Genomic DNA, 23,690 nt, shown 5'->3' with positions numbered 1-23,690 from the left:
CCCATTTTTGTCTTACTGCTAATTTGGTGGGAGATGTAGGGATGAACAGAGATAATGCCATATACTGAGGTGATTATATTTAAAGTCATGTCTCTGTGTGTCTGTGTCTGTGTCTGTGTGTCTGTGTGTGTCTGTGTACACACACACACAAAGCAAACATATTAGTTTTATAGTAGTGTGTGCCAGAGATAGGGCTAGAATGCTTGCTGTCTCTCTGGTTTATTCATTTGCTAAAAGCGATTTCACAATAAGAAACATCAAGAATAAAAACAATTGCACAACTTCATACGTAGAAAACAATTAAAATCAATTTCATATGTAAAAACAGTTCCAAACAATACAAATCTAGCCTGGGATAAAGATCTCCACCAAGTCAAGTATGAATTGTGAATTTCATGCTCTTTATTCAGCTCATAGTAGCAATGAATGAAACTTTCCCCAAAACGTCTAGCTATATATACATTATTTACACAATGGGCCCCTCGTGATTGGCTAATTCTGGGCTGTTTCTGTAGGCCAATCAGGTTGCGGATTCACCTCCTCCAGGAGCCTGATTAGCTGCTTCTACAGGCCAATCAGGTCACTGATTCACTTCCACCTGGAGCTGGATTGGGTGGCTCCTGCAGACCAATCAGAGTGCTGCATTCTGGATCCTATTGTTCTAGGATTCAGCTCAGTACATAACATTTACTAAAAGCGATTTCACAATAAGAACATCAAGAATAAAAACAATTACTTAACTTCATACGTAGAAAACAATTAAAATCAATTTCATGTGTAAAAACAGTTCCAAAAATCTAGCCTGGAATAAAGATCTCCACTTAAATGAAATATTGAAAAAGGAAGACCTTCAAGAGGCACCAGGAAGAAAATAGAGATGACGCCTGTCTGATAAGAACAGGGAGGGAGTTCCAAATGTGGTAGGTGCCACCACACTAAAGGCCTGGTTACCCCATCATACAGTAGGACATACTTTTCAGGAATTCACAAGCTGTGGTCCATGTGCTTCATACAGGTGGTCCACAGCATGTCTGTGAAAAACAGAGGGTGCAGTGACTGACAACAGCAGGAACATTTCTTTTTTATGCATTGAATTTGGCCTAAGACTCAAACTGACAAAAATTACACCAAAGCATTGAAGAACTCCATTTAACACAATAGGCACATCCAATGTTGTTTTTCTAGGAAAAGAGGTGCTGAAACTCACCATGAACTCCTCTCTTATAATGGCAATGGTACCCACCTGAGAGGTGCCAAGTTTGGGCTAAAAAAATAAAAGCCCTGTGCACATTCATTGCATTAAATGGGTGGTTTAGGAAACTAAACTTTGGGAAAGTTGGGAGCAGTTAACGATTCCAGATGTACCATATGCAGTGGTGAGGCTGGTGGATTCTTGCCATAAGTTCTGTTTTTGAGTAGCGGATCTTATCTCTCATCCCAAGTGAGACTAGGTGGCATATTGCAAACCCTGCCAAAGGCCTTTTGGCTTTCCTCAAGACCCATTCCAGATTTTGTCACCAACTCCAAAGCCACCTTCCCCCCAAGCAGCCAGGCTGACAGACCACCTTAAAGACATCTCACAATACTTTGGTAGATATGAACCTCCCATTTGGAAACCATTGTCCTAACTAACTGTCAATACATCCAGCAGCCAGCTTCATTATTATGAGGCTCTCAGCCCAGAAGAATCTCAGGTTCCAAGGAGAATTTTTCCCACCAGTCAGTGCCAATGCAGAAAGCGAAAACTGGAGCAACTGGAATGCAAATGACTCTCCCCTCAGTTCCCCAGAATTATCGGTGATGGCATATGCTCAGTGCCTCGCAACCTCCACCCACCATTGGTAACGATTAAACATGCCTTGTAAACCAGACCACAAAAAAAATTACTAGCTTGCTGAGCAATAGCAAGGGAGTGATCAAGACCGGAGCTCCATCACTCCTCCAGCAGATCACTGGCTTGCCTTTTGGGCATTTTTGTTGCCTGTGGGGAGTACTTAAAAACAAGGCTGGATTAAACAGATGCAACAGCTTCCTCTTCTATTCCAAGGTGTGGCAAAAGAAAGGAAAATATCAGGTGAGGATTCAATCGCATATGCAAAATTTGAATTGCTTTTAGGGCTATGTAGGTTCACAGAATAGGCACAGAGTGGGCAGCATCCCTGTACTACAGCACATAGAACACAGTGGTACCTCGGGTTAAGTACTTAATTCATTCCGGAGGTCCCTTCTTAATCTCAAACTGTTCTTAACCTGAAGCACCACTTTAGCTAATGGGGCCTCCTGCTGCCGTTGTGCCGCCGGAGCACAATTTCTGTTCTCATCCTGAAGCAAAGTTCTTAAGCTGAGGTAATATTTCTGGGTTAGCGGAGTCTGTAACCTGGAGCGTATGCAACCTGAAGCGTATGTAACCCGAGGTACCACTGTATCAGGTCCTGAAGCAAAATATGAAATGTAGTAACCTTGCTGGAGCCAGGCACAGCTGTGTCAGATGAGTGCCTGAATAGGATTCTGCTTCAGAACTCTGCTGGGGGGAGAGAAAGATAGAACAGGGTTACATTCAACTAAGACCCTAAGTTAGTCATAACTTCAATGGGTCTGCTCTGAGTAGGACGACTATGGAAAACCTCCCTTTAATCCTATGTGACTTCAAGAAAAGGGAGGGGGAGAATTATCACACACAATTATCCAGAATGTTCTTGGATCACCTTCTTCCACATCTTTCTGCCCACCCACTGAGGTCATCATCTGAGGCCTCTTTCTGGACTCCACTGCTTTCTAAAATGTGGGTGGCAACTGGAGAGAAAGCCTTTTCTGTTGTGGCACCTTTGCCTTGGAATGTCTTCTCCATGGGTGATCTTCGGATAAAGGGTGTTATAGAAATTTTACCAACAGCAACAATCTGGTGACGTAGTTGCTGTCAGTAGGCAAAAACATATGTCTTTGCAGATTTAAGACCCTGATGTTGGGAAAGATTGAAGGCACAAGGAGAAGAGGATGACAGAGGACAAGATGTTTGGACAGTGTTCTTGAAGCTACCAGCATGAGTTTGACCAAACTGCGGGAGGCAGTGGAAGACAGGAGTGCCTGGTGTGCTCTGGTCCATGGGGTCACAAAGAGTCGGACACGACTAAATGACTAAACAACAGCAAAATAGAAGTATTTTTAACTTGGAACAATTTGATTTTTTTTATGTGAATAAATTGCTGCTGCTTTTGTTTATTGTTTTAATTTTGCTGTATTGTTACTATTTTCACAATCACTACTATCAAATTGTATTTTGTTGTTTCTTACTACTCCTAGCTGCTTTGGGGCATAAATTTATGTTGAAGATGCAGGACATAAAATATGTAAACAAATACCGTAGTTTTGTTGCACATCTGTGATGCTGAGAATAGGACTTTGTTTCAGTCCTGAGATAGACTTTCTTTTCAGAGGGTTACAGGGAATTTCAAAGAGGGTTCATCAGCCCACTAATTCCTCTACGATACTGGTTTTACAAGATTTTATACTTCTTCTAAAGCTTGTTTGACAAGAGGGGGTGGTAGGAGAAAACAATAGTGTGAATTTATCATAGGAAGCAGAACCTATATTTTTAATTGTCTTTAAAAAAAATTATCATCAGACTCCTGCAAGAGTGGGGGACCTTTTTAACTAAAGGGCAGGTTCTGGTCAAACTTCCAGGGACCACATGCAAGTGTTGGAAAGCGCCAGAGGCATTGAGGCCCCGAGTGTAAGATTTCCTAACCCTGCTCTTCAGAAAAAAACTTCTGCTTGGGGTTTGAATTGTACCCTAAGCCTCTTCAAAGAGATCAAGTCAGAGAAACCTGACTTCTTTCTCTCTCTTTTGAAATAAATGTTCACCACCCCTAAATATCAGCTTGGCATTTGATTCACAGCAGGGTGTTTCCCCATGAAATAATCAGCCTTAATAGAAAACTATGTGTGTGAGAAGAGATAACAAAATAAAAAAAAACCTTGGAAAAACTCCCTGTAAACTGGGAGTTTCAAGAAATTTAAACTGCAGCATTAGCGGGGCAGAGGAGCCAAATATTCCATTTGTGAAACAGGACTTTGCCCCACTCTCCTCCCTCCTACACATCCCTCAAAATCTAGGGAACCCCTAGAACAGATTTTAGGGGTGCTCAGGGGAGCAGGTGGGGGGGGAGATCAAGTTGCACAAATGGAAATCCTTCACTGACAGACTGTGTTATTTAATGCTACTTTTCACCCAGCTTTTTAAAAATCCCAGTAAGGGTCCATGGTCAGAAGCAGCTGTCATCAGGAGAAAAACAGCTGAGGATGACCGGATAGCTCAGTTGTTTAGAGTGTGGTGCTGACAATTCCAAGGTTGATGGTTCAATTCCTGTAAGGCACAGCTGCATATTCCTGCATTGCAGGGGGTTGGACTAAGATGATCCTCAGGGGTCCATTCCAACTCTATGCTTTTATGAGATAATCTATCTAACTGTGGGGGAGAAAAGTGTGAGCAGGGGTCAAGAGTGGATGCCTTGTTGTAGTGCCTTAAGGTGTTTATTCCTAGAGCTATCATTCAAAGCAGCATAAGAAGCTCCCTTAAACTGAGTCAGCCCAATAGTTCATCTAGTTCAGTATTGTGTCATTTTACTGAAAACGGGTTTTCCCCAGCCCTACCTAGAGGAGCCAGGACACGAACCTGAACACCTTTGGGATGCAAAGCTGATACCATTGAGCTACAGCCCTTCCCCCAGTTTTCCCCCTTTTCTTTTTAAATCCAAGTCAAAGTTAATAGCAATATGTCTGTTTTATCCTTAGCATAGTTTCACAGATTCAAAAGAATAACACTATGGTGTTTGCTAGAATTGCTCTGTCTTTGCTGTTCAAATTATACCCAGAATAAGAAAAAGAGGTAAATTTTCAGTGGTAAATTTCAAACAGCAGGAGCACATCCTGACAGCCCCCAAAGCCATGTTGAAATGTGAGTCCAAAACTGCAGGCAGCTGTACCCAATCCATTACTACACACAGAGCAGCAGTATGCAGCATAACACTCCAGCTTATTATAATCAGCAGGACCACAATCCTATACATAGTTTTCTTGGGGTAAGCGCTTCTGATTGCATTGATTCAAATTGCAAAACTCATTCAGCTTTAACAAAAGATCTTCAGCCAGCTGAAATGTAACCTTCAATTAGAAATGCAAACAAGGTTTCAAAGAAATGCTTCCATTTGAATGCTGGTATGAAGATAACAGAAATAACTATCCATCCCCTGCTTATTTTTCTCATTGTCTGACTTCCTTTCTGCTAATCTGTCAAACAATAGGAAAAAAACAGAAAGCCTGTTTATCATCCCATTTACTTGCCAGAGCAAGGAGAGGCTGCCAAAGTTGCCCTTGCACTCTGGCAGATGATGTCATTTTCACATGGAAGAGCCTTAACTCAGTGGCAGAACATCTGCTTTGCATGTGAAAGGTCCAAGGTCTGATCCCTAGCATCTCCAGGTTGGACTGGGAATGTTCCCTGCCTGAAGCCCGGGAGAGCTGCTGCCAGTTGGTGTAGACAGGACTGAGCTAGATGGATCTATTAGGAATTATTATATAAATAAATGTATTTTGTTTAAAAGAGTTCACTGGATCCCTAGACTGAAACACAGAAGCAAGCACACTCTCCAGTAAGAAAGAGCCCCAGCAGCGAAGTAAAGTTTCGGAATGTAGGCTGTTGAACCTTTTAAAGATACCATCCCAAGTTGCTTACAGTGCTTCCCCTTTCTACCCTCATCTGTAATGAACAGCCCACACAGTTTGATAAGTTTAAAATGGATTTTACTTACAAACTTCCAAAGGTGAGATTCATGTGTCTTTTCCATACAGCAGCAATAAAAACACAGGTAGAAATCTCTGGTCACAGAATATGGTAATGTGTTTCTAAATGGTTGGTCTAGAAACACAAAAATAGATAACTTCTATTGGAAAGATCAGGCAGGGTCATCGGAAGCCTTCTGCCTCCTCTCCATGGGGAGGAGTCATTCCTCTCTCTCCTGACCCACTTGTCTACTGTCAGTAGCAGCTGGATCTTTTTTCTCTGGAAAAAAACCCTTATCTATAGCCATTTTAATGTTTGATTCATGTCGGTTTCTGAGTTTGGTGATTTCCCCCCTTCCTCTCCCAATTTTGCTTCTGTCATTTGGGCTCCTTTGAGTTTATCTCCTTTATCAGGGTTCTTAGCATTCTTAGCATTTCTTGGCAGGGTTCTTAGCATTTCCCCTCTATCCCCCCCCCCCCCAGCTACACTGGCTGTTTGTGCCTCCCTGCTTGTTTTTTCATCCCCACTATTACTGATTGCTGGTTGGGGAGGGAGAAGTGTTTAGATCTGTCCAGCTGGGTGCAGGAAATCCACCACTGGTGACTTGAAGGCATGTTCCACATCTTTGAACAGAGTTGGATCACTGGTTTGTGCCCTTGCAAATGAATCATCAATGCTGGACCCAGCAGCCCCATAGCACCATGTTATCTTGCATACGCCCGTCCTTGCAGGACTGCAGCTACCAGGCTCCCTCCTTTCCATCTTCATTGTTTGAACTTTGCGGCCTTGGCAATGTCATGCCTGCCTGCTTTGTCCAGACTGCACGTTTTATTGAGGTTGAGCAGTGTCATGGCTAACAGCACATACACCTCAGCAGTTTTCCCACACTTTTGCTTAATCTGCAGGACTGCTGCATCTTGCCTCATTGACATCCCTGGACACTTCCTCAGTCTCCCACAATTACAGTGGTACCTCTGGTTATGAACTTAATTCGTTCCGGGGGTCCGTTCTTAACCTGAAACCGTTCTTAACCCGAGGTACCACTTTAGCTAATGGGGCCTCCCACTGCCGCCGCACGATTTCTGTTCTCATCCTGAGGTAAAGTTCTTAACCCGAGATACTACTTCCGGGTTAGTGGAGTATGTAACCCGAGGTGTTTGTAACCCGAGGTACCACTGTACTTGCCTCAAGAAGGAGATGTGTCTAATGCCCATAGTGGTATGTATGATGCTACAGAATCAACCTTCTTGGGCTGTGAAATGATGAGTTCCTGTTTTCTGTAGTTGATCCTCAGATGGTTCCTACCCAGAGGGTTAAAGGTCTCCTTCAGTACTGCTCTACAGCCTCTCATGGCTGGGATTTCTGCCAAAAGATCAAATAAGTGGAAGGAAAAATGTAGTTCCAAGAAGCACAGAAGCAACAGGGACAGATCTGGTGCCAGAACAGTCCATAACGCAAAGTCTTCTGTGGTAGACTTTTCAGTTCACTGTGGTTCGGAGTGGGTCCTCAGACCAATATCTGGCCACAAATGCTGAAGTTTTTCCTTCTCTTCCCACCAACCTCCTGCAGTGCTTTCCCCATGAGCTTATTGTAAAGCTTGGCAGGCTGAGTGGATGTTTCCAGTGTGGTGAAGTTGGTCTCTGTTTTCCTTTGTTTCTGTCTTGATGGTTGATATTATGTCCTTTTCCCAGAGTTTGTCAGCTGCAGCAAAGAATGCTAATCAAGGTTTTGGAGATTGTGTAATTCACTCAACTGTAATGAATACAGTCAAGGCCCACAACAGTCGGCCCAATATCTCTTTCCTCTTTTTTCCCAGCCCCTAAATGCCAGGGATTTAGGTGAAGGAATGAGGCTATGGACTTGTGTAGTGTAGTCAATGCAGAAGGCTCATACGGTAAGGTGGATTGTGGTTATCTTGGTGTCCAGTGTTTCCCCTCTGTGCTGAGAAAGAGGAGGTTTCCTCAAGCCTTTGTCAACCTTGGGGTTATCTGTCAGTTTCCCCTACCCCTCAGAAACTTAAGGGGTGAGGCGTTTGGTGAAGAATTCTAATGAGTTCCAGGGTTGTCTCCTCACAGCAGACAAGGATACAAACATCCTGGGCAGGGACATGGGAGTATTCCTTCTTCCTGAAGGTGCTAGACTATCATCAAATAGTTTCTCTGTTGAAAGCTGACTCTTTCTCCACAGGACCTGAAGGGTCCAATCCAGGAAGTTCTGCTGTTGCAGAGCTCAGTTGTACATTTCCAGCTGGCCCTTATTTATTTAACACAGCTGAATGGCTCTGGGTTGCTTCGAGTGTCAAGGCCACATAGTTCTCTAGGAGGCATTCCTCTAACTGCATATGTAGTAGCACATGTAGGGTCTATCTGACATGAGGTTCTACTGCTGGAGTAGAAATTATTATTATTATTATTATTATTATTATTATTATTATTATTATTATTATTATTCACCATCATCATCATGTTGTGTTAGGTTTTATACCAATTCCTGCCTTACAGCCTAAACTAGGTGTTCTCTTCTTTCACAGGGCTGCATTTGAACCTTTGGCCAGCTCTTTCCTGCAGCTGTGTGCTCAGTTATGTGTGTTTCATTCAGACAAGGTATTAACTGGGACTGATCCTTTGTTTATACCCAAGGTAAACTATGTTTCTTCTCTGCTTGCAAACAGTAATTTCACTCTTTCTTATCCCAATTCTTCACATTCTAGCATTTATGGTGCTTTTTGTCTTCTTTCACTCCCTAAAAATGGTTCTGAACTTAGTATTGCTACAAAAGTCAGGTGTCACTCCCACTGGGAGTCCAGGGTCTGTGTTCCTTTGGAGAAATGAGACACAGTGAACACTGTCATAGGTTTAATAAATATGGTTTATTCACCTATTTACACCTTCACTCTGCATGGTCGTTTCAAGAGGGACTTGTCCCCCATAGCATTGCAGCCCTAGAGTCCAAGGCATCTCTCCCAGCCAGCTTACCCAAGATGGATCCCAGTATTGCCAATGGTCCTCAATGGCCCTGTATCGTTTCTTAATAGCTCTAGCTTGGCCGGGTGATTTTGCATAGGCTAGCTTAGGAATCTGTCTGCAGCTTGTAGTTCTCCCTTCACATCCCAAATAATCAAAATCCTACCATTTATTAATTTCTAGGGTTTAATCTATAACAATATTCATCCTGCTCACAGGAATTCAGATGGCATACCCCAAATGATCATGGGGCTCTGCTATTTTATTTCTTAATATAATTTTTGGCATGTAAATGGCTACTTCAAATTTCACGTGTTTTTGCTTAAGTCACCCCGCTTCTAAGTATGCTGTGAGCTATTTATGCTTCCAGTCTGTTAAACTGTGCCTCAGGGCACCTTATGCATGCCTTGCAATGATTCAATTTAATGGGACATACTGATTTTGTTATCTTGTTTAACAACTGCAGAGACCCCATTGGCCTGGTCCTTTGTTATTAGCTCTTAAAAAAAAGCTCTGGCCTGTTTAAATGAAATTTGGATATCACGGTTCTTCCTTCTACCTGAAAATAGCCACTACACACCAGAATTTCAGAATCACTTGACTAGTTTATCCATGAAAATCCTTTCAAGTGCTGCCTGTTTGCAATTATTAACATCCTCACTACAACAGACATCATTATGTGTCCTAAGCAGCATTTACTTTCCAACACCACCAAGAGACATCCTGTATTAATGGTGGAGAAACTGCAATACATTTTATGGTCTCAATTGTCTATCTAAATCCCATCCAGAAGAACCACCCAAAATGTTTTTAAAACCCTTGGAACAGTTCAAACATTTACAAAGGAGTATTAATATCTAATTGTTTTTATGGAAGTTAATGCAGAAAAAAAGCTGTGGGACAATTTTAGGTTGCAAAGACAGAAAGCCATTCCCCCTAAAACTAGAACAAGCTGTTTATTTGTGTTTTAAGTGTTCGCTGTACTCTGTCATTAGTGGGTTTGGCATGAACAGAAGGAAGGAGAAAACAACACTTCTCACGATTAACAAGGGTTTCATATCCTTAAAAGTGATAACAGTATTTCCCAATTTCCCTTGTTAAGTCCAACTGTAACAATTTGACCCAGCAGGCTTCCTAACCCAACTGCAATAACCAAAGACTTTGGCTAGGCTCCCAAGTGTGTTGGGGTATCCTTAGTAAACATGCCCAACATAAGTTCTTAATTAGGAAGGACATGACAGTATTATAACCAGTCCTAATACAAAATGCTAGGGGATGGCCAAGTGGAAAGAGTTGACATTTGACCTCAGCATGATTGGTTGCATCAGGGGTGGGGAACCTCTGACCCTCCAGATATGGCTGAATACAGCTCCCATCATTCCTCACTGTTGGCCATGCTGGGTGGGGCTGATGAAGTCCAGAAGCATCTGAAGGGCCAAAGGTTCCCTTTGCCTGGCTTATATGAATGAGTAAAATCATTACCAAGCCAGTACACAGTAAAAGTTATTGCATAACATCGGATTTCAATGAAGAGAGCTTTCTTGACCATGAAAGATTATTAAATTCATAGTTCTATGCCCCCCAAGCTGCTTTTTTTCCTACCATTCTCCATTAACTAATGGGAAAATGTATTTGAACATTATCAAAGGGGATGGGAAGTTTTAGTGAAATTCTTATCAGTCGGGTTCTTTTTTATGCAGTTACCTTTTGAAGCAGCTAAGAGGTGTTTAAGAGTAGCCATTCTTTCATTCTGCAAATCATCTTCCCAGTGGACGCGATCAAAGTGGTGTAGAATAATATAAAACAAGGTAAAATGCAAGAGAAGCAGAATATAAAAACTATAAAACTATTGCTACAATCATAGTGTTCATATTCCAGAAAGTGACTGGATCACACTTTCTCATCGGAATGAGTAGCAACTATAACCGTTTAGAGAAAAGATGTAAGTCTGGTTGCATTTTGAGACATCAGTGGGGTGGCAACCTACGAAAGCAGCTTCCTACTCCTGCTGATCCCGGCCATTGCAAACCAAGACTGCTACTCATCCTGAGTTCTGTTTCTTGGTCACACTAGCATGTGACAGAATGTTGAGGAATGTTGAGGAAACTAAAAGAAATGGTAGAAAAGTGGAGTGTGGGGTGTTGACAGGCTAATGTATGACTCTAATCAAGTCTAGAGTCCTTAAAAGATACAGTTTATACTTGCAGGATACAAATGTATTGAAGTTCACGTTTCCACAGTGATTTTCTTTTCTGAAATATACTACTCACTAGACCCAGTATGTGCCTTCCAATTGTGCCCTGACACCCACAGACAGCTCTGCAGTTGTGGTAACCAGCCATTAAATAGCAAATAGTGACTAAAAACCTGGAGATCACTTCTTCTTCTTCTTCTTTGGTGATCACTCGTAGCCAAGTAAGATAGTCTTCCATAAACACGGTTTTAACAATGAGTCCGTAAGTGACTGTGGAGGCCAATTCTGGATCCACCTGTCCTTCCACAGTGGGGGCATTGGTTTCTGGACGGGAATTGATCATGGTGTGGATTTGCCAAGCGTGACTTCCTCTTAGCACATTTCTCCCTTGCATCCTGAGTTTGAGTGTCTTCAAAGCCCATGACACCTTTGGTAAAAGCTGTTCTCCAACTGGCGCGCTCACAGGCCAGTGTTTGTGTGTTCAGACCCAGAGACCTCCCCCCCTAAATAAATACACACTTGACTCAAATTTTAGTTTGGTTTTAGGCAGAATTTAGGCCACAACTTTATTGATTACAGAAGGTGAGTGGTTGCATAGGCTCTGGTTCGACTAGCTGCCTGCACCCTTGCAGGCAGCGCTGACCCAGGGCACCAGCATAGGTTAGCCAAGGGTGAACACCTGGGTAGGCGAAAAGCCAGGAACAGACTATGTTCACCACCCAGATGCCCCCCTGGACTTAGGCATGGGCACAACCCCCTCTTGGGGGTTGACCAAACCAGTTGAGTCCATGGATTCCTTTAACGGAATACCCTTCACATAGGGATGGCGAGACCATTCTCCCATCCCTATCACCTGAACCAGTGCCTATCCACAACCTTACAAGTTGTGACGATTTGCTATGCGGCAGGCGAAACCCAAATGGCAACAGCCAATCAGCCAAGTGGGGAAATTCCTCCTGTGCCCCTGTCCCAATGACAAACAACACACGATGGCATAGCAAGGTCAATCGCAAAATACCCTAAATATAGGGAGAGGTGGGCAGGTGTTCCGAATGCACGAGTCGAAAGAGGAAGCTCTGGGTCACGTGCATGGGTATATATATTTAGGTCCCTCGATTCATTTGAACTGCACCCCATTGGCCAGATAGCACCCAACAATGAGAGACCTACCAATTGGGTGTTGTGGCTGTCCAATCTCATCCATCCACAACACAGGAGGTCGGTCTCCAGGTCTCACCGCAACATGTGCCCTCTTTTAGGGAGGACACAATTTCCCATTTGCCAGTGTTTATACTACATTGTTTAGATTTCCTTGAGACAGTCATCCTGACGTTTCTCCTCAAGGAGGACCTGAGCACAACCATTATGGCTAGTAGCCATGAGCCAGTGGGCTTTGTGTTCTAATGTTTACGAGAGGGGAGGACTTTCCCCCCTACCATGCATAATTAAATCCATCGTGTCTCCCTTTAGTCACTCCCTCCCCAAACCACAAACTCTCCAATACTGTGACCGCTTCCACTTTCTATCCCTCTCACTGCCCCACACAATCTGTTATGAGGATTCAAGTATTTCCAAAATTTAATAATTACTAGAATTACATATTCAGTGGATCCAGATGACATGGGCAAAAAAAAAAAAGAGTCAATGTTGAAAGTCTAGAAAGTGTTTGCAATTGTTTCCTGTCAACTCTGTATTATGACAGAGATCAGGAGAGTGTGATGTTTTCCAAATGTCAAACTCCCCACAAAGTCCAAGTCCTTTGAAATGCTATTAGGAGTATAAATGGCTTCCATTTTACTATGTCATAGTTGCAACGTCCTGCAGTGCCCCCCAGGTCCAGCGCCCAGTGCAGCAGAACTGGTCACATTGCCCTAAATCCATCTCTACCACAGTCCATCCATTGGGTAAAGGCATGATTCACTATCCACTGGATTCCATTATTAGCAGGAACTAACAGAGACAAGTAACACTGATAGTGACTGCCTTAGGACAGTCAAGCGATATTATTTTTTAAGTGTTTTTTGTTGCATTCCCACTACAAAAAAATTAATTAATTAAGGTTCACTAGCTAATTTAAAAAGAAGAAAGAAAGCTTTAGAGAGCTAAATATTGGGGGGTAAAGGTAAAGGGACCCCTGACCATTAGGTCCAGTCGTGACCGACTCTGGGGTTGCAGCACTCATCTCGCTTTATTGGCCAAGGGAGCCGGCGTACAGCTTCCGGGTCATGTCACCACTAAGCCGCTTCTGGCGAACCAGAGCAGCGCACAGAAACGCCGTTTACCTTCCCGCTGGAGCGGTACCTATTTATCTACTTGCACTTTGACATGCTTTCAAACTGCTAGGTTGGCAGGAGCAGGGACCGAGCAACGGGAGCTCACCCTGTCTCAGGGATTCAAACTGCCGACCTTCTGATCGGCAAGTCCTAGACTCTGTGGTTTAACCCACAGCACCACCCGCATCCCAATTGGGGGGGAGCCCAAACCAAAACACAAAACTTTCCATTAGGACAGTAGTGAGGAACTTTCTTCAGCCCAAGGGACACATTCCCACGTGTCAGTGGTGGGCAGTGACAGAGGCAAAAGTCAGCGTATAAATAAATGCAAATTTTAAAGGACTAAAGTAGAAAATATGGAGCAGAGTCCTCTTGGCCAAATAATGCTGCAGGACGATTGCACAACAGGAGTGACACCAATATCTGCATGTAACACCTGTTGCACTAGTTGCCCATCTGCTACCAGCCAATATCAAGGTGTTGCAATTAGCATACAAAACCCATAATAACTTGAGACCAGTTTACCTACAATATCACTTTACCCCACTTGTGGTCACTTGACTGCCTACTGATATCAAGCAGGTGCCTTCACTATATGTTTTACAGTATTGTACTTTGGTTTTGATTGGGCTTGATTTTGTTTTATCTTTTTGTAAACCACTTTGAGGTTTGTTTGGGTTTTTTTTTTACAATCAAGTGGTGTATAAATTTTAGGAAATAAAATTAATAAATAAATTTAATGAATTAATTAATAATAGCTAATAATAGCTTCAGAAGCTGATTGCATGCGCCCCCTGGCCTGAATTTCTCCTTCCTGTCTTGCTTCAGGTCCTTCTTTAATAGCCTAGCAAAAGCTGGAGAAGGTTATTTTAAATGTCTTATTATTTCCGCATACTACCCAGTCCAGGTTTGTTTTGTCCCTCAGTTTTTATCAATGAGCAATTTTAAACAAATATGCATTTAAATAAATTAATACATCCAAACGATTGATCCTTACTGAAGGGTCCTCCACGCCGCAGATTTTGTAAGATTCTGTTTACTAAGCATAGTGTCTTCCTATATCTTTTCTAATTCTGCTGAAAAGCAAAGTCTTACTCGCTGAAAAGTCCTATATGCCAGAAAGTCATGTATGACAATCTAAAGGCAGAAAATGGTTCGTTGGCCTAAATCTAAACAGTGAATTTCTTCTGCAAACAGCGAAGTCTGTACATTGATTTACAAGGGACCGGAAATGAATCAGGAAGCCCTGTGAAATTCACTGCAAATTAGAACCAGGAAAGAGACGATAAACTATGCCATATTCCTTGAGTAGATTGAGTTTTGATCTGCCCTGCGACAGAGAAAGAAACTGAGATTATCTTGTGCTGGCATCCCCTCTCCTCTCAGATGAATTAGACTCTAGGGGAGTGTCAGCGAAGCCTGATGGATTCAATGTGCAGGCAGTATTTTGATTCTACTCATTTATTGTACTGGGCTTGACCCCCCCCCACACGCGCCCTTTCCCTCCTCCCTCCTCCCCGTCTCCCCCCCTTTTTCAATAGGCATTTGTGCCAAAAAAAAATCCCCTCTTGCTATGAACATACAACTTCTTAAAGGGGAAAGCTAATCCAGATAACTAGGGAGAATCTGGAACTTTTTGTTTCCCAAGGTAGAATAAATAGAGACACATTCTTTTCAGGTAGGAGCCAAAATCGCATTTTTTCCCCTGAATAACAAATAAAATTCTGTTTCTCTCATGTACCCTTTACTAACATCTCCCTGCCTTTTTTCTGTCCCGCTCAGATTTGTACTGCTTTACTTTTCGAGGTTTCAAACGCACCTCTTTCCTATGGGTTTCTGCTTCTATAATTGCAAATGTGCTTTGTCAGACTCTTCTAAGAACTGCAAACTGGCTGCAATAGGTGCGTGTGAAAATTCAGTGTTATGCTCATGCAGCATACTAGTAAGTCCCCCCCCCCCCTTCAGGGTCAAACTTCTTGCAAAGAATGACACTCCCAACACCTTTGAGTAGTCATGTATTTATACTGTTATGGTTGTTGACTGACTGTCCACCCTACTGATCACAGACAGTTTTCAGTTTGAATTTGTGAGAGTTAGAGGGGAGGGGAGTGAGTGGACAATGCTAAAGCCCTATGAAGCTGTGGGGCTGCCTGTCTGTAGGAATCTGCTGACTGTTGAGGGAAGGTCTATTTGCTTCTAAGATACTCTGCTCTGCAAAGACACCCTAAGGCTCTCATCAAAAGTAAATTAAACGCTGCTCTGTAGCACTGTTGCTTGAATTTTCGAAGTGCCTAATTATGCTTTCCAGTACCTTTATTGGCTTAGAAAGGTTTGGCTACTGTACTATGCTCTTTTCTTGTTGTGATAGCTTTTTAAATGCATACATTTGCTCCTGATATATTTGTCGTTAGTTCTGTGCCTCTGTAACATGCTCCGTTATTACATTTACCGAACAAGAATACACTATAGCTGACTTGGGAGGAACAGATCCTCTTTTTAATCCCAACAATGCTTTTGATACTAATTTAAATGAATGCTGTATTTTTTTCTCTCATTCATGTTTGAATTTGCATGAATTAAGTTATAATGTATTTTCAAATGCTTTGTTTTAGGAGTAACCCAGTGGCTTTCTATATACAATTTTAATACAATAATGTGCATCTTTTTATGAATTCGATTCTAAAACGTATTTACTTGGAAGAAACTTTCATTGATTTCAACTGAATTTACTTACAAGTCAGGGTGCATAACATTTCAACTTACAATAAAAAAGCATGGAGATAAGGTATTAAATTGATGAACATTTAGATATTTTTTTAAAACCACACGTTTTTTAATTTGTTTAAAGATTAATTTGTTCAGAAATAGCTCATTGAAGTGTGTGGCATAAATGTGCTTTAAAACTGTGATTATTTCCCACAAAGAATGTGCTAGGTTGTAGGTTTATCCGCAATGTCTGAACAATGGAAATGTTTACCATATGGAAAATAAAAATATTTCTTCTTGTAGGCATATTTCAATTCATAGCACCCAGCGAGAAAGAATTGTATCTGTTTCCCCCCATTAAAATTATTATAGAACTTGCACGCATATCATTCAAATGCTGATTATTATGAATGAGTCCATAATGATCTCCGGGATATTGAAAATTCTCCTTGTCATACAAAGTGCTCAGAACCGATCAGAGAGACAATGGGTCTAGCTAATGGGTCTAACAACCTGGTATGCCTTTCAAGCTTGCACAGAACAAATAAGGCAATTACCAGTAAATTTCAAACTTTTAGTTCTGTAACTATTACTTATTAAACTTTTAACACATCAGGACTTGATCCTAAATTGATCTGGTGTAAAAAAAAATAAAGAATTAAGTAAATTTCAAATTAATTTTAAATATTATAATGAACTGCATTTATTTTCATTACAGTATGTTAAATTCTGGTGTTCATTTAATTTATAATTGTATTTTTTATATGTGGAGATTAATAAGAACAAACTTATAAAAACAAATGTGTAATGCAACCCTGTGCATTTTTAACCAGCCGTCCCACTGTGTTCAATAGGGCTTGTGGTCAGGAAAGTATGAATAGGATTTCAGGGTTAAAATAGTTTTACATGATGATAAATAGCATCAAATGAACACACGTACTGTGGTCCACAGCTTCTTGTGTAAATGATGCTACTTAAAAGCCATGTTTACAGATTCTGGTGAAACTCAAATACAGTTGCTAGAATCAACAGGAAGGCATAAAACTGTTTTAATATTCTCTCTGTGTTGAAGTAAGCCACACAAAAGTGGGTACCATGCCCTAAATTGTACAGGAGTGTTTGTGTTTATCTTTCCAAGATCTTAAAACATTTTATATACAAGCTACTGTACGTTTCTCATAAAAATGCATTAGGAAAAAACCAAAGCCTTTTCTTTCAAATTAACAAAATGACTGTTCTATACTTCTGCATCTTCTAATTTTTTTAAAATCCCACATACAAAATAAAATACATGGAGCAATCAAAACATTGTGTGCCTGGCACAGATCAAAATTATTTCAGTATTTTAAAAATAATGATAATTTATGTTAATAAAAAACTTATGTGAAATTTTAGTTCTACCCCCGCCTGCCAACTATAAGCCCAAAGAATTTCACCAGGTTTACATATAGTAATTTAAGACCCTAGGGTGGTCTTCCCTTAACCTGGCCTAAACCATAGATTAGACCCACTGAAATAAATGGATTTAAGTTAGTTATGCTTTAACAAGTCCATTTATTTCAGTTGTACTGATACTGAAAGAGAAGGCAAAGCTTTTGTTGCAATACTATTTCTATTTTTATTTAAGTTAGAATGAATGTGCGATTCTGAGAAAAAATCAAGGAACTAAAATTATTTTGTAGACTGAATACTGTTTTTTGAAAAGGCAAATGGATTCACAGTAGTTGATAAACAAGGTTCTCAGATAGGTTTTAATGTAATGTTCATCATACTCTTCCATATGTTAATTTTGTTTGAGTGGGAAGCTATTTTTTCTTGTTTCCTCTGCCTTTTACAAAATAATAATTTTTGTAGAAGAAAATTATGTTCTACTGGAACACAGATGAAATTCTGACATTGTGTTTCATGGAAATATTAGCCATAGCTGTTTTTATATTCTGTTTATATTGCAATGTTATCATTTAGAAAACTTATGCCCGGTGCTTTTTTTCTGGGGGTACGCAGGGGTACACATACCCCTAAACATTTTGTGACTCTAACGGAAGAACTTTAAAATGTTAAAAATTTTAGTTTCTCCTCTAGCACGGTGAATCATCAGTTCCATTGCTACCCCAATGGTGGCCTCATTTCCTGTCATGGTGTCCCTGTCAATGGTGATTTTCTTGAGTCAAAATGAGAGTACTCCTAAACATTTTTTTAAAACAAAAAAATCACTGCTTATGCCCCATGCTTCTAATGTATTTGGAACCCACAGAGTAGCATAGAACTTTTTAAGAATAACTACACTCTCGTTCTTTTTCTTTTTTTAAGGATAGCATTGTTAAAATGCAGCTTTTTATGCAACTCAAGGACCAAATGACACATGTCATAGATGTTCCTGATGATATCTCCAAACTTTTTCTTAAGAGCAGCTATAGGGAAAGGGGGGTAAATTTGATCATAGCAGTAGCACTAGATCAGGGGTCAGCAAACTTTTTCAGCAGGGGGCTGGTCCAGTGTCCCTCAGACCTTGTGTGGGGGCTGGACTATGTTTTGAAAAATAATAATGAACGAATTCCTATGCCCCACAAATAACCCAGAGATGTATTTTAAATAAAAGCACACATTCGACTCATGTAAAAACACACTGATTCCCGGACCATCCGTGGGCCAGATTTAGAAGGCGATTGGGCTGGATCCGGCCCCCAGGCACTAGATGAAGAGGTAATCTTTCCCCCATACTGTTACCCCAATCAAAACCTGTGCCGTTAGCCTTCGGTAATACAGGGACCCAGATTTAGCTGCCACATGGGTCCTTTGATTTAGATTAGGAAATAGCATGGGGTAATCAGTTGGTAGGCCCTTTCCCAATAGTACTGCTTCCATCAAATTTTCTTCCAGCACCATAGCTTTAAAAACCAAACAAACACTTGGAGAGTCCATTATAGCTTGGACCTTAGTTGAACAAAGACACAGAGACGTCACCCCTGTCAAAGAGCTGCATCAGCACTCCCGCCAGAAAAAAGTACTTTGTGCCTTTGTGCCACAGTGCAAGAGAGATGGGAAGACTCTGGCATTCTGTACATTTTTTCAGACTGGGCTGAAATCTTCCTTGTGGTTAGCTAACTATACACGGAATATATACAGAGCAATAAAGACCGGTGTGCAATTTATTTTAGAGACTTGGTTAGTAACATTTCAAAGTCAAACTACGTATTTTGGGTTTCACATTAACAACTTTCTTGTAGAATTGTTTAATAAGTGGATGTAATTTTACACAATATTGCCCATTCTATGCAAACATACAAACCAATGTCATTTTTGAAGTTCCCTATATATGTTCTCAGAACAGATCTGCCTCATCAAGGGAAAAGAAAGTATGATGAAATTGAGAATATTAGTACTGATGTTTTAAAGAGGAGCATACAGCTTTTTCTCCTGTTTTTCAGCAGTGGCAAATCTGATTTATAGAATCAAAGATCTGAATTATTTGTGCAGAACGTTTCTTTTCTCTTTATATGTTCTGTGCTCCTGGACTTTCTATGTAATGATAACTGTGATGTTAGAGAGAATTTAGCTTTTTGGTAATTGCTAAATAAATATCAGATGGAGAGCAATTTTGTTTTCTCACCTACCAAAATTCTGTAACACAATATTCACATAACTGAAGGAGATTTGTGAAAGCTTTAACACCCCCCCCAAAAAAAACCCCACCAGCCCCATTTAAGTATACAAGCGCATGGGGTCTGTGATCATAAATAATTGTTTCTAGTTCAGAATCTCGACATTTACAGCTTTCCCCATTGAGGATCCATTTCACTTTTTGCTAGAAAAGCTCAGAACTGTATCTATAAATCTCTTGTGTTCTTTTGAAACTGTATCCATTAACATTTTCACATTCACTGGAAGGCAAGAAAAGCCCTGCTGGGTTAAATCAAAGGCCTATCCGGTCCAACATTCTGTTCCCTCAAAAGCCAACCAGATGCCCAAAGGAAGCCCACAAGGAAGATAAGAGTGTAATGGATGTAGGTCCCTCCTGAACGGGGTCATGGGATTGGTATACTGGTATTGTATTAAGTGGATCCAGTCCTACTGTTGTAAGCCAAAAATGGCTTATCTCCTGAGTTTATGCCAATAAAAACTCAGAAACGTGAGGAGTTAAGAGTCCAACGTTTATTGCAAAAGCAATAGGTTACAGTAGGATTGTTCCGCAAAACTGCAACCACGCCCAGTGGTTCAGGCAGTGGTATTTATAAAGTTTCAAACAAAGCATTTCAATTTTCACCAATCATGTACATCATGCCCTCGTTTAACATGTGCAATAAGCACTGGCAATTTTGCTGATTCAGTGTGGTTACCGGATCTGTTACAATTTGTTAGTGTGCATGTTGGGAACCTGTGTTACATGTATCCATTTGCACCATGTAGCAACTTATATTCTAGCTTTGAGCTATATCTTTGTGATTCATGCATTAGCTGTATTTCTGGCCCAGTAGGGGCTGAGTCTGGACAGCAACCAACACTAACCACAAACTGCAGCCAAGGTTTGTTAATGCATGTCGTGGGAACGAGACCATTATATACTTTCATTTCTAAAAAGGCTTTTTCCTTCAACAAAGGCTCAACTTAACAGTCATTGGGTAAGAGAAGTGGTCTTTTTATGGCTCAGTAACTAGTTAAAGAACAGGAAGTGGATGATGGTAATAATTATACCATCTTTGCAGTGCAGGATACAGCAGGGTCCCAGAAACATCCGTATTGGGAATGGTGCTATTTGATGTATTCAAAAGTGATCTATAGTAACAGATGTGCTGTGAGGTGGCTAAGTTTCCAAATTATACTTCCAAATTATTCACTGTAAAGAAAAAGAACCTCTTCAAACCGGAAAACAAACAAAAATAAACAAAACAAAGCAGGAAAAAAACAAAATGGTAAATCAGATTCAATGTTAAGAAGAAGAAGAAGAGAAGAAGAGTTTGGATTTGATATCCCGCCTTTCACTCCCCTTCAGGAGTCTCAAAGCGGCTAACAATCTCCTTTCCCTTCCTCCCCCACAACAAACACTCTGTGAGGTGAGTGGGGCTGAGAGACTTCATAGAAGTGTGACTGGCCCAAGGTCACCCAGCAGCTGCATGTGGAGGAGCGGAGACGCGAACCCGGTTACCCAGATTACGTGACTACCGCTCTTAACCACTACACCACACTGAAGCAGATGAGAGTAAAAATTCCTCACTTCACATTGACACTGATGTTGCCTAATTCGGCAGTGACTAAACAGGAAAGAGAATAGCTTGGTGGGAAGAACAGCTCTGTGTGTGGCAGGACAGCAGTGAAAAGGGAAATTTCCATTTGGGGGATTATTAGGAAATAGAGCAAAAATAAAATAGTATTGTGATCCCTTTATGGTCTATGGTTCAGCTGCATTTGGAATAATGTGAATACAGTTCTGGTTGCTCAATCTAAAAAAAAAAAGAAAAGTTGGAATAGGTGCAGAAAAGAACAGTCAAAATGATTAAGTGGTCAAAGCAATTTCCATACAAGGAAAGGCTAAGTCAGGTTTTGCCAACCTGGTGCCCTCCAGATGTTGTTGAGATACACCTCCCATCATTCCCAGCCAGCACCAAGTTGGTGAATACTGAACTAAAGTTTGGAGGCTTTTTACTGTAGAAGACAAACAACTAAAGAGGGGCATTACAAAATGTGGATAAAAAGTTTGGCCTGCTTTTTCAGGGTTCTCAGTTGTGTAACAACAGCCCCTATACTAGCCTAAATATGGATGTGCACAGGGTGGGGCCTGCCACTGCCATCCTACTGCCCAGTGCTTTGTTTCTAGGGGGGGAAAGGTGCCAGTACTCTGGGCAGTTGCCCTGGACACAAAAATTCCTTGGGGTCAGGAAAAACAATTACATGTAAAACAACTGCATGTTTTTTCAGAAATGTCACTAAGATCTTGGTATATCATTATTGCATTATTGCATAATGTATGATAATTAATTGACTTGCTACAACACCATACCTTTTTCTGTACTCTCAGTACCTGACTGTGCACCACAGGGTCAAACTGTCCAACATTCTGCTGGGACACGGGCTTGCGCCTCTTTCCCCAAGCCCAGCTTAAAGGAAGAAGGTGCGATACTTTGATGGGATCAAAGAGCCCTCCCACCTTCTCCTCCCCCCCCAAAAGGTGGTGGTACTCTGTACTGTCACATACTGCCAGAAAAAAAGCACTGCTGCTGCCTCTTATGTGTTCAGTTTACAATGTTTGAATATGCAAAAGAGCCACAAACAAATACATTGGTGAAGAGGTGGCGCGTGGACAGCTACAGAAGCCAATACTCCTAGAAGCCATCTTCTCTTCTAGATGTCACAGTGTGATGCCCAAAATTTAAAGCACCAGCTGGTAAGCCCAGTTTGTTCAAAGGCTTTCTAGAAGGAGTAGAGATCTGGGACTCAGCTACATTAGTCAAAAAACAGCGTTTTAAATGCGTTCTAAATTTTCTTCATTTTTAAAGACTCCCCCTCCCCACATGTTTCCAATAGAAAATCTGATTGGGGGTGTGTGGGGAAAAATATTTTCTCTTTTATAATACAAAATGGTTTTTAAAATCACAATTTTCTATCTAAGATGGCCTACAATATTCAAGAATGATAATTCTGACATATAAAATAGCCATAATCAAGGTATGCCCCTGCGCTTAGTGAGGGATGGCATCTTAATGAAGCTCATATAAAGGACATTTGTTGCTTATGTATTGCATATATCTCAATTTCCCCAAAAACCTCCTTTTTACCAGGGAGGGGAGAGGAAGAAATGTTTATTCCCTACAGCCTCAAAATGTCCAGAAAACTGACATCTCTAAGATGGAGGTGCTTTTGGTTAATGGCACTGAAACCTTCAAACCATGTGGCAGCTCCTACTTCACTAAGAAGCTCTGGACCTGATTTCTGTCCGTGACAGAGTGATAAAACTAAAAAGGAATTATGTCAGTTTTGGAAGGAGTTAAGGGTGAAGTTCCAGGGCTGCTCAATCCCATCAACTAATGGCAGCAGCATATGTCTTTATTGCAGTTCGTTGACTGCCATTCATGCATTAGGCATGGATGCCTGCAAGGGAAAGCCTACAAATGTAGACCTGTATACTTGTGCATTGTAGATCAGGAGGATCCCAGGGCCCAAACGAGACCTAGGGGTGGCCCCCAGTGATGTAAGTAAGCATGGCACACCAAGCATTAACCACAGTTGCCGAGAGCATGTCATTCAAGTAAAAAACCAAAGTCTAACAAATGAGCAAATATGTCACTGGTTGGAAATTAAGGTAGAAACCATAGCTAAGGGGGTTGCTCCTGTGCTTGCTGTGAACTGCTCTTGTGAACAGCCAGTGTAAATGACACAATTGCCAGTCAGTATGGTATACATTTAATTTCCTTCTAATCTCATGATCTACAGCTGCCCTGCCCCCCACCCCGGCCCTCAGCAATGCTTATGCTATCATAGTTATACAATTAGTTACTCTTTAAGATACCACAAGACATTCTTGCTTGTTGCCGGGGGGGGGGGTTTAAGAGCTCTAAGGAACATTTAACATTGGTGTTGGCATACAAAATCACATGTGCAGGTCTACCTGTCTAGCATATAAGGCTACCTGGCATAAGTGAGGAAGGCACAAATTAACCTTCCCAGTCTTTGCTTTAAACAAAAAGATGCAGAAATACACACACTTTATTCCTCCAAGCTTTGTGTGGGATTTAATGGAAAAATTGCAAGGACCTATTTTCACACCAAGAACAGCACTTTCC

At 41.2% G+C, this 23,690-nt stretch overlaps 1 long non-coding RNA gene across 2 annotated transcripts in view; it reads right to left on the bottom strand.

The window, feature by feature from the left end:
- Positions 1-230: 230 nt before the first annotated feature.
- LOC310709123 overlaps positions 231-23,690 on the bottom strand; it is an 83,983-nt gene continuing 60,523 nt past the window's right edge. Inside the window, exons 3-5 of one of the 2 annotated variants that reach the window (XR_014527316.1) lie at positions 2,460-2,524; positions 803-1,031; positions 231-350 (exon numbers count right to left, since the gene is read on the bottom strand). This is a non-coding gene — a long non-coding RNA (uncharacterized lncRNA). The remainder of the gene's footprint in view (positions 351-802; positions 1,032-2,459; positions 2,525-23,690) is intronic. The other variant, XR_014527317.1, reaches the window with a different exon arrangement.

Source organism: Podarcis liolepis (assembly GCF_965112155.1).
Source record: "Podarcis liolepis genome assembly, chromosome: 6".
In the NCBI taxonomy this organism is placed as follows: domain Eukaryota; kingdom Metazoa; phylum Chordata; class Lepidosauria; order Squamata; family Lacertidae; genus Podarcis; species Podarcis liolepis.
The sequence above is the reverse complement of the archived record's forward strand: the minus strand, read 5'-3'. Positions and strand labels throughout refer to the sequence as shown.